The sequence below is a fragment of the Aegilops tauschii genome, chromosome 3 (genome assembly GCF_002575655.3).
Source record: "Aegilops tauschii subsp. strangulata cultivar AL8/78 chromosome 3, Aet v6.0, whole genome shotgun sequence".
In the NCBI taxonomy this organism is placed as follows: Eukaryota; Viridiplantae; Streptophyta; class Magnoliopsida; order Poales; family Poaceae; genus Aegilops; species Aegilops tauschii.
In genome coordinates this window covers 467,504,303-467,512,997 of record NC_053037.3, presented here as the reverse complement: position 1 = coordinate 467,512,997, position 8,695 = coordinate 467,504,303, and the positions used below count along the sequence as shown (strand labels likewise).

Genomic DNA, 8,695 nt, shown 5'->3' with positions numbered 1-8,695 from the left:
CTATCATTATTTTTGGATCCATCAACTGGTTGTTACCATCACTCTAGATTTCTGCATGCTCTCCTTACATAATCTCACTATATTTTTTCGTATGCATGTCAGATATTGTACACAGTCATGCTGAACATGTAGAGAAAAAGATAAGAGTTTTGCGCGGCAATACAATGTCATGCAGACATCGCTCCATGGTGGGTTCAATGGCAAACCCTTCCCCCCTCTCCAGATTGTAATCCATAGGAAGATATCTGTTCTGAGGCGGATTCAGACACAGCTGACCACTCCTATTTACCCCTCAAGGTGTTTGCTCTAACTGGGCATGATGATGTTAGTCATATCATGCATATGTTGCCTTGCAGTGCCTACTTTCGACATCATATATGTCATCTGCTTAGTTTAGACATGTTCTGTAATGCCACCTGTTTAGTTTCTATATCATATATGGGAATTATGCAGCCTAATCTCTTTTAACCAGCCATAATATATGTGAAATATGCAATGCCATCCTGTTTAACCAGGCATCATATATTTGAACGATATCTTGCCCATCCTTTTCTTCATTACATTTCCATTTGTCGACAATGTTTGTACATTAAACTACTCTTCCAAGTTGCCCGGAGGCTCGGAGGCTACACCCAGTGGGTGTGCTCACGCGCCCCCACTCGGAACACGCCACGCCTGTTGCACGCCCGCTGCCGGCTGAAATCGGCACCGTCGACGCCATCGTCTGCACCAACAACCACGAAGACCCTCCGCCCAACTTTTACTAAGTTGCCCGGAGGCTCGGAGGCTACACCCAATGGGTGCGCTCGCGCGCGCCCACCGGAAGCAAGCCGCGCTAGCTGCGGTCCGCGGCCGGCCGTCATCGACATCTACTGCTTCATCGACGCCCGCTAAAAACCTCCGCACAACTTTTCCAAGTTGCCCGGAGGCTCGGACGCTATTGTTGGGAGGATGACCCGCGGGTAGGCCCAAGACGGCGAACGACGCTTAAAAAACATCGGGGCCAGCAACACCCCTCAATCCGGCTCGCACTTGGCCGGGTTGCTCAACCCGGCCAAGTCCCTCAACCCGGCCGGACTACTCAACCCGGCCGCCCGGCCGGCTCCCTGTCCGGCTGCTCCAGCCGGCCTGCTACGCGAAGTCAACTACGGCGTCCCATCTGACACGACACCAACAAGACAGCCATACCACAACCACTGTTGCTGATAAAGCATACACAATTCACTCGTCATACGCGACATCATGTACGGTGCTACTTATCCCTGGACACTATTGTATAAAGTGACCCAGGGGAGGCACTTTCTTGAAGAGGAGGTCACTCCCTTGACCAAGAAGGCATAGACTTGACCAAGGTAGCAAGCCACACTACAAAATCAGCATCCATCCATCCATGCTCATGCACACACTCATACGGCCACAAGGCCCATACGGACACATCCATCCATGCTTCACGGCTACTAGTGCCAAGAGCACTCACGCACACACTTGTGCTCACACACACACATGAAGCTAGCAGCCTCCGGCTCTTTTCCGTAATATACAGCTATAGGAGCAACTCTGTACTGTCACATATATATACCACACTCGGTAGGACTAGTGGTGTTTTCTCTCCGGAGAGCCTTGAACCTGGGTATATCTTGCGTCCCGCGCTCGCTCATGCCGACCTCGCCTCTGGAGCCCACCAGTGCCCTCGAGCCTCCTCCTATCTTCAGCCATCCCATGGCATCTGCCGCGCGCCCACCACGACAGTTGGCACCCACCGTGGGGCAGCTCGAGGTCCTGGCCGGAAGCATGTTCCAGACGGGGCTCCCCTCCAACTCCGACGAGCCTGTCAAGCTGCCCCGGAACCGCGGTCCAGGCGGGACAATCTTCATCATCACCGTGGTGTCGCGCTGTCACTCCGGTAGCGCTCGGAGGTTCGACATCAACACGCCTCCGGGGCAACCGCACGGGACGGCGCGTCCCCGTCGTCGGTCTTGTCATTTTCTTCATCATCACCGCGGCGTCGCGCCGTCACTCCGGTAGCGCTCGGGGGCTCGACATCAAGACGCCTCTGGGCGACCGCACGGGATGACGCGTCCCCATCATCGGCCTCGCCATTTTCGCCGTCATCACCGCCACGATGTCGTCGTCGTCGTCTCTTCGGCCGCGCTCGGGGGCTCTCCATCAACACGCCCCCGAGGCGGCCGCGCGGGAACGCGCGTCCTCGTCGGCGACCTCGGCTCCGTCGGCCTCAGCTCTCTTCTCTGCGGACGTTCTGCATCGTGCGCTTCACCAATTCCAAGCGAGCATCCGCAGCCTCGCGCCCTGCCGTCCAAGCGACTGCAGCGCTTCTCCGCCTCGCCATCGGGCTCGCGGGACGCCCGTCCTCGCAGTCTCAGGCTCACCGGCGCAAGTTCCTCTCTTCTCGCTGCCCATATAATACTCAGATACACTGACCATACACTGCACACTCGCTCTGCTCCACTGCACCTCCGTCCTGCTGCGACCACACCTTGCCGTAGCTGTGCCGCGGCGCCCCACGCGTCTGCGCGCGCCTGCGCGCCGGACGCTCCTCCACCACGAGCTCTTTGCTGCCCGGCTGCATGGACACCGCCTCGCTGGCCATACGCTCCTGTGCAGTAGCCAGATTATCCCTATACTAACCAAAGCTAGCAAGCACGCACACGGCCCAGCAGCTCGATTGATTCTTCAGCTAGCTGGTACTACGCGCGTACTGTCTTGCTCGTATGCATGTGCGCCCGCGCCTGCGGCACATCGCCCCTGCGTCTCCGCGGCCGGCTCGCGCCTCTGTCCTGCGCCGGCGTCCCGCGACTCGCTCGCCGGCTTGGCGCCCACCGGCTCGCGCGTGCATCCCGGCCACTCCTGCGTCCCGACCTCGTCCGACCCCATGCCAGTTGGCCGGGTCGCCGCCTTGCGCGCCGGGTCCCCGCACCCCGGCCGTCTCCGCCTCGTCCTCGGCTCCAGCAGCGCAGCGCCGGGTCCGGCCCCGTCCGCTAGCCGGCTTCCGCGCGTCCCGGCCAGCTTCTGTGCCCCTGGTCCGGGCTCCCGCTCGCGCGCCCCGGCAGGCCGGCTTCCGCCCGCGCCGCCCCGCCACTCGGCTCCGTCTCCCCCGGTTGGCTCCGCCCCCGCACCCGTCCTCGCGTGCCTCCGCGTACGACCACGATCGTGTGCCGGCTCCGCCCTCCCTGCGCACCCGCCGGCTCCGCTCCGGCCGGCTCCGCCCTCGCTCCGCAACCCAGCGCGTTGTACGCCCGTGCCGGCAGCAACCCGCGCCCGCACCCTGCTCCGCCTCGACCCCGAGCCTTGTCTCTTCCGGCTCCCCCGCCATCTGCGCTCCCGGTCCGCACCGGCTCTGGGTCGCCACCCCGAGCCCGGCCGCGTCCGACCTCGCGCCCATCCGACCCGGCTGGCTGCGCTGGCCGGCCTCCTGTCGCGTCGCCCGCTCCTCTATGCGCACCCGCACTGCCGGCTCCTCCTTGCGCGCCCTCGCCGGCTCCACCCGCAACCTGGCCTGCCGGCTTCGCCCTCCCCGGCTCCGCCGCAACCCAGCCTGCCGGCTTCGCCCGCGCCGGCTCCCACGCTGGCTGGCTCCCCCGCAACCCGGCCGCCGGCTTCCGCCGCGTCCTGCCCCTATCGGCTCCTCGCACTCCGGCTTCGCGTGCCCGCGCTGCTCAGCCGCCACGGGCAGATGTTGCGTGAGAAAAAAAAAGATGCCTGCTGAAAGAAGAAAAAGAGATTCCGGCTGAAAAAGAACGAAAAAAATGACGGCTCAGTTCGCTCGCCCGCGTCATCGTCCGCCTCGACGCCTGGCCGGTCGGGTCGGACCGGCAGGGGCACCCCTCGAGCCACCGGGAGGCTCGGGGCTATACCCAGTGGGCGGGACGCGTCAGCAATCATCGACGACCTCTGCCACGACTACACGAAAATCATTGTGAGCTCCTCACCCGCATACTTTCACGCCACGCGCAAACACGGATAACCCCGAGCGACGCTTGGGGACCACTTCAGCCTTTATTACAGTTGCATCATTGTTCGCCCGGCACCGGCTAGTCTCGGCCCGGAGGTTGGCCACTCGGCCCGATACGTTCGTTCCCGTAGACGGCTTAGTAGCGCATACGGCACCGAAGGTCCACTCTCAGCGACATACCGCAGCGCGGCTGTCCGGCAGGCGAGAGCAAAAGTTGAAAGTCACCCCACGCGAAAAACGTCCGGGAGAAGACGGCTTGGGCAACCCGGCCGTTTCCTTTATGAGTATCTACTCGGTCGAATCCGCTCCTGTAGTCCGAGTATTGTACGCTCCACTCCGCAGCCACTCTTCATAACAGCTACAGACCGGTGTCGGTGTCAAACCCGGCGGATCTCGGGTACGGGGTCCCGAACTGTGCGTCTAAGGTCGATGGTAACAGGAGACAGGGGACACGATGTTTACCCAGGTTCGGGCCCTCTCTATGGAGGTAATCCGCTACTTCCTGCCTGATTAATCTTGATGAATATGAGTATTACAAGAGTTGATCTACCACAAGATCGTAATGGCTAAACCCTATAAGTCTAGCATTTATGTCTATGGTAATGAGTATCTCCCTTTCCGGGCTAAGCCCTCTGATTTATATAGACACCGGGGAGATTTAGGGTTACACAAGGTCGGTTACAAAGGAAAAGAATCTACGTATCCGGTCGCCAAGCTTGCCTTCCACGCCAAGGAGAGTCCCATCCGGACACGGGTGCAGTCTTCGGTCTTCATATCTTCACAGCCCATCAGTCCGGCCCGTGGCTAACAGGCCGGACGCCCGAGGACCCCTTAGTCCAGGACTCCCTCAGTAGCCCCCAAACCAGGCTTCAATGACGAGGTGTTCGGCGCGCAGATTGTCTTCGGCATTGCAAGGCGGGTTCCCCCTCCGACGGCTTCCAAGTAATGTGTTCGGCTTTTAATTCAATGCCACACCCTTCGGCTTTTGTGCTTCTATGTCTTCAACTTCCACATGTCGGGCGAATGCGGATGGTCAGGGTCTTTTTTGCAAATAGCACCCTAGCCATGCAAGAATGAGCGTCTATTTAAAGAGATTGGATCTCAGATCAATTCGGCACCACGCGAAAAAAATCCTCAGAGACTGCCAGGAGAGACCACTCCAACATGGCCAACATTCCCAGCTCCTCTTCCCGTTCCAACCTAGAGAGAGGCGAGTGGGAGAGGTGCTCTGTATCCCACAGACATTTGGAGAAGCTGCAAACGCAGGGATTTCTCCCTCCTGCAGATCTGGTCCCTGTTCGAGCAGGATTGGCCTCCTTCAACGGCAAAACCCAGGCGGAGGATTTCCCCAATCCGTCTGCGGGATAATGAGTGTGCTTCGTCCCCTATTTGCTGAGGGGCGTGGGATTTCCCATTCACCCATTCCCCCGAGGGCTTCTGGAGTATTATGGCCTCCAGCTGCACAACTTTACCCCGGCCTCCATTCTGCACATCGCGGGTTATGTTGCTTTATGCGAACTGTTACTGGGTATTGAGGCCCATTTTGAACTGTGGAGAAAGTTGTTTCGCCTTGTCCCGCGCAACGACGAAGGATCAATATTTGAAGTGGGGTGCCGAAATATGGCGCATTGCCGAGACCGGATACTTATCCGGCACGCCGAAGAAGGCGTCGGAAGAGTGGACCTCTGAGTGGTTTTACATTGATGACGTCGTACTTCCAGATCCGGTCCGGAGAGGCCTCCCCGAGTTTGCGAGTGTTCCTCTGAAGAAGCGCCACAGCTGGCGCCCCCGGAGTCCCGAGGAGGAAGATAGTGCGGAAGTTCGCCAACTCCTGAGCAAGATCAGGACGCTTGCCCAGTCCGGGTATACAGTAGTCGAAGTGACGGCGACCTTCATAGTACCGGGAGTTCAGCCACTCCAATACAGAGGTCTCCCCATGTGGAATTACAATGGGGAAGATGACACCTCCCGCTGCAGCAGGAAAGGTCCGGATACCCCTGCCGCCCTAGCTAAAATATTGGCCGAACTGTTCAAGGGTGAGGAAGAGGAGTTCCTGCGCATCACACACAAAGAAGGATATTCCATGTACAATCCTCCTAGCTGGGTGAGCCCCCAACTTTTTTGCTCCACTCATTCCCCTCCCTCAGCTTTATTAACCCATCCACTTATAACAGCACTAGCGAAAGACTTCCGAGGGGCTCTACAGCCCCGCCCCGCAGCCCGAGGGCCACAATCGGGACCTTGACCCTGGCTTCGAAGAGGATCCGGATATATTTGTGGTGCTGGAGAATGGCGTGTTTTACCAGGCGAGCTACGACGGCACCGAAGTGGCCATCATCGCCGATTACCCTGGTCTTCTGCCCGCTCCACACGTAAGTAGTCAGGAGGCATCTTCCCCGAAAGGATTCCTCCGTTCCGCCTCACCCACCGCACTGTCTCGTGCTTCAAAGGGGAGGCGTTCAACATACCGTGCTACTCCAGGAGCGACTCCGAAGAGAGCGGCTCCCGCACCGGGCAAGCCTTCAAAGAGGAAGGAAGGCGAAGACACGGTCGGGCCCTCGTCAAAGAGGTATGGGTTTGCAAATATGTGTTTTAATAGTCGCATCCAACTGTGACTTTCATGTTCATTCCGTATCAAGAAAAGAGTCCGCTGGACTGTGTCCGGGGGTCTGGGCAGTAATACTCCCAACAACCAGGATCCAGCCCCAGTCGAGGGGACGGGGGCCGATATGGGGGTGACGCCGGACTGTCTTTCGGCCGAGGGCTCGGAAAATATGTCCGTCACCAACTCGGAAGTGGAGAGCGCCATGAATCATCGGCGCTTGGGGGCCATTTTACGAGACCCCCGCTGTTCGAAAGAGGCGTTTGATGCCTTCAGCTCGGCTGACGCATATATCCGAGCTGCTCGAGATGGGCTTGGCAAAGCCACAAAGTAGCATTTGACGGATGTGCAGGTAAGGTTTATTTTGTCCGAAAAGGATAAGCACATGCTAATAGCCCCCGAGACTAAAAGCAGTTGGCACAAGTGATTTAAGGATCGATGTATAACCAGGTTCTGACGGAGAGGAACAACCTGCTAGCTCAAGAGCTGGAGCAGTGTCGGACACAGCTGAATGCTTCTACCGCCGAACTGAAAGAGTCCAAGATGGCATCTTCTGGTAAGGTTCCCCTCCATCGAGGAATAACAATTATATAGTAGATGTGCTAATACTATTGCTTATCTCATAATAGGACCATCAGGTCAACTGGAAGAGAAGTTGAAAACCGCTCAAGCGGGAGAGAAAGAGGCAAAAAGACTACACGTCGCAGGCGAACGGGTGTTGATCCGAGTCATGCAGGAGAAAAACAAAATCCAAGATTCAAATACCAAACTGGGCGAAGAACAGAAAGATGTGCGAGCCCAGCTAGCCGACGCCGTGAAGGAGAACAAAAAGTTGTGATGCGGCATATTCAGTACGTGGCCGGATTTACCTTATAACAGTTTGGGGGTAAATGTAGCTGATATAGCCGTGATTGCAGGTATGTTGACGGGCCGCCCCGAAGAGGAGGTGTCCGGATCATCAAGTGATCTCCTGCAAGGGCTGTCGCAATTGCACGAGCAAGCTCGGCAGGCAATGCGGAGTGTAGCCAAGGCCTTATGGCCATCCGACTCCCCTCCAGGGAGTATGGAGAAGCTTGTAGAGCTATTCAAGGGAGCGCGGCGGCATATCCGACTATGGAAGATATCGGCTTGCCGAGAGGGTGCACGAGAAGCCTGGGCCATGGTAAAAACACGATATACCAAGCTGGATCCGAATCACAAGGCCCGGGTCAGACCACTAGGGTCAAATGGGGAAGAAATTCCCGTTAGTTTAGTATATAACCAAGTAGAAGTAGCCGCCAAGTATTCCCAGCAGGATTGTAAGTTAGATAGCCTGCTGGACAGCATAGAGGAGGAAATTTTTTGAGTCCAAGTGACTATGTACTTTCCTTTGCATATGTAGCTCTAGCTGAAAACGATTGTCATGGCGGACTTTTTCGCTTCAACCTCTCGACCCGAAGGTGCGGAGTGTTTCCGAATACCAGAACGGCCGAGTAGACCGGGTATGCATGGAAACCAGGCGTAGGGGTCATAGTTGCTTGAACAGACAATTATCCGGCCAGTTATGTTATATTACATTAAGAGTGTAAGAAACATCTTCCAGAGAGAATAGTTCCGTTAAGGGTTCCTTTCCCTGGGTGTGCATGCATCTATGTGTATGTCTGAACTATGATGAAGAAATCACAATGTGTATAGTTTCTGGGGGTTCACGATGGGACGAATGCAAAAACATCTTTAGTTCATCGACCGAATATTCCCTTAAGAACGCTAGCTTTCGGCTTCACCCAGTCTGAGGTACACATCCGGATGACCCGTGTGACGCCCAGATAATTAAGCTACAGCAACCCTCTGCTAATGATGCCACGTCACCTCCGTTACTGTTGCTAATCCCGCGTTAGTTCAAAACCGATTCAAAAACCGAATTCAAAAACAAGTCAAACAATTAAAATTTTCAAAAGTCAAAACTAAAATGTTCTTAATATGACAAATAATTCATAAGACATATTGGTGGAGAAACCAACTCTTTACAAAATGTTTAAATGCACTAAACTAATTAAATCATTAGCTAAAACCATTAATTAAATGCCTTTTATGTTTTGAAAATTACTAAACTAAATTATTTTGGGTTGAAACCTTTTGTGGTT

The 8,695-nt window shown here is 56.1% G+C and overlaps 1 long non-coding RNA gene across 1 annotated transcript; it reads left to right on the top strand.

The window, feature by feature from the left end:
- The first annotated feature begins 1,403 nt into the window (after nucleotides 1–1,403).
- Nucleotides 1,404–8,142, top strand: LOC123497878 (uncharacterized). Its single transcript, XR_012205322.1, has 4 exons — nucleotides 1,404–6,924; nucleotides 7,023–7,128; nucleotides 7,202–7,423; nucleotides 7,490–8,142. It is a non-coding gene; the product is annotated as an uncharacterized lncRNA (long non-coding RNA).
- Nucleotides 8,143–8,695: the final 553 nt, after the last annotated feature.